Source organism: Nannospalax galili, unplaced genomic scaffold, assembly GCF_000622305.1.
Source record: "Nannospalax galili isolate Female #2095 unplaced genomic scaffold, S.galili_v1.0 scaffold1097, whole genome shotgun sequence".
NCBI lineage: Eukaryota > Metazoa > Chordata > Mammalia > Rodentia > Spalacidae > Nannospalax > Nannospalax galili.
This window is the reverse complement of record NW_008340640.1, coordinates 682,467-685,378: the sequence shown is the minus strand read 5'-3', so window position 1 is coordinate 685,378 and position 2,912 is coordinate 682,467. Positions and strand designations below refer to the sequence as shown.

Below are 2,912 nucleotides of genomic sequence, written 5' to 3'. Positions count from 1 at the left end.
TAGACCAGGTAATGCCTGATACTTCTTATGAATGAGAATAGACAGTGGCATAATTTGGCATACGTTGGAATTCACACTTAAAAAAAACTAAGATGACTTTCTCTGTCAGAAACATTTCTCCAATGGTTAAAGAATAATGCCTTCAAATTTTTATATACCTGAGATTGGGATTCACTTATATGTAAGGCAAATTCACAAAGAATTACTTGGTCAAGTTCACTGAACTCTCTCTCTCCTGAGGTGGAGCTGAATTTTTAAAAACACCTTCTCAATTCACACTGAAGACTTTTCTTTGGTAGCTCTTGGGTTATGATTAAGATTTTATTTTATGGAGTCCACACTTCAGGACAAATCACCTACAGAGAAGCAGGGAATCAATTTGGGCACATGGTAATGGGGACATTTTATGTCTCAAGATAATAGAGAAGCCACATTTTCCTTTTTCTATCCGAAATTATCACTGATTAAAGTGTTTTTCTTGCTAGGAAGTTAGAGGAAAGCTGCTTTTACAAACACTATATTTGCCAGTTCAAAAAGCAGCTAATCATAATTGTTGTCATGCTCAATTTTATTCTTCCCACAACCTAAAATCATAGTGTTTTGGAATGATTTTCCATTTTTCTTCTTTTGTTTATTCACAGGGAAAAAACCTGCTTCCTCTTGCCTCTCTCAGTTCAGAGAGTTCAAACTGAATTTAAACAAGTAATTGACTTGTCACTAGGGGATAAAAAAGAAGGAATTCAGTGCTGCTCTGTTGCCTTCAGAGGAAAACCTGGGCAACATAGAGCTGGCCATACTTAACTGCTGTGATTCAGGTTAGAAGAACGGTGGTCACACACACGCACACACACCAAGACACACAGATATTCAAACCCCAGACAACAAACGAAACCCAAGCAATGTAAAGTCACTTCGAAAGGCATTTTGAACAATTAACACAAGCCATATACAATCTCCACAAGATGTCTGGCACCAAATCAAAAGCCACTGAATGCAGAACTTGAGCCAGTACAATACACACCACAGAATAACAAAAATCTGCTTCTCCTGTGTATGTACAAGAGCATTTTTTAAAATGGTTTAGAACTGACCCTTCTGTACAGTACGCACAACTGGACTTCGCTGACTGCTTCACAAAGCTAAATCAAAGCACTGGTAACTATCTGTGGTGTCAAAAGCTTTCTGTTAATTCTCCACATGGCTATTTTTACTAAATATAATGTATGTACAATTTGCCTCTTTCTAGTGTTTGAATCAATAGAGATACACACCACCAGATTTGTTTTTAATAAACGTCTTAAAACAGTTCCTATAAATACATTTCCTGTGACAGAGTGATCTTGATTTTATGAGTACCATCCTCTCAAAAAAAAAAAAAAAAAAATCTAACAACTTGGCAACCGAGAGGGCATATTAGTGATATGATGTCACAGTCCGCATTTTCTTATGGTACAGGCAACTGGCAAGCTGTAGGAATGGAATACATATTTTAAAAAATTCCTTTGAGCCATAAGAGAGTTAAAATGCCCAAGCCTTAAATAAAAAATTTCACAATTCATCCCTTTGAGACGCAATACAAAAAATTAACATGTAAAACAAAAATCATCACATCACAGTCAATCCCTAAAGTTAAAAATCACAATAATTCATATCTGTTGTAATAATGAAATACATAATCTTATAAGGCACAGAGGTTCTAGAATTCTAGGATGTATCTTATTACTTCAGGGACACTTTTGCATGCTGATTATAACAGCATCCTTCACAAAATTCACATTAAAAGTGCTTTAAAATCAAAGGTACAGGTTGTGACATGTAGGGGAATGTCTTAGTGTTAGCAGGCAAAAGCCTTGACTTCATAGGAGTCCCTAACAATTGCAAATCAGAAACTTGCTTTTTAAAAGGAGTTACATAATCCCAATATTTATGAGCACAGATTTAAATACTTTGATTAATACAGAATGTAAGTCATTTATTCCAAAATCATATTTTCCTTAACTATTATTCTGATTACATGCAATGCTCTTTAAAAATGATTTTTAAAAAGATAGTATTATGAACTTGGCAGATACTTTTCAAAATAAAAGAATAATAATTCAACAGTGGCCCATTCATAAACTCGTTCCTTGTTAATCTCCCTAAACTGCACCCTCAAAAGTTTATGTATGTGTTTATCACTATAGCTCACTAAAAATAAGCATTGTGCATACATCTGTATGTATATATTCTCACATGCATATACCAACACACGCACATGTTTAACTCGCTTGCACCAATCACTACAGCTGAACTGGGCCTTCGTGAAAGCTCTGATGGGTCCCTTTTGGCCCAACTATCACACTCTGATTAAGATCAATCCAAATGCAAGTTCAAAGTACAGACTGAGAACAGTTTATAAGTGACTGCTTTTCAGAGCGCCCCCCCCCATTCCTTGCTATTTTAAAATGACTTTTTGCTCTTCTATTGCCCAGCTCTTCCTGAGAGGCTCACATACCTATTTGAAAAATAATGAAATTCTTTTTCTTCAGAGGGCCCAGGCAAAGGAAACACACACACACACACACACACACACACACACACACACACACAACCTCCAGATGGCGAATATAAGCCTTCTGCTGGGGTTATGCACAAGATACCAGACACCCCCCCTCCCCTTAAGTAAAGCATTTCTGTTGAAACGGGGAAAAATTGAGGAGAGAAGCCATAGAGCACGAATAAGTTACGACAATATTGTTACATGCATGAATGGGTCCTTACTTTTTATCTCCTTCCCTTTTTTGGCTTAAAAAAATAAGCTTATATAAACTACTCTTTAACCAGATGTCTCAGTTTTATGTTTTTGGTCTATTTTAACCTTTTTTCTTCTCTCCACTACCCATGGTTTCTAACTTAGTACGACTTTAGATAGC

The 2,912-nt window shown here is 36.1% G+C and overlaps 1 protein-coding gene across 20 annotated transcripts in view; it reads right to left on the bottom strand.

The window, feature by feature from the left end:
- Tcf4 (transcription factor 4) overlaps positions 1-2,912 on the bottom strand; it is a 353,045-nt gene that overhangs the window by 94,258 nt on the left and 255,875 nt on the right. The gene's annotated exons all lie outside the window — the stretch shown is intronic.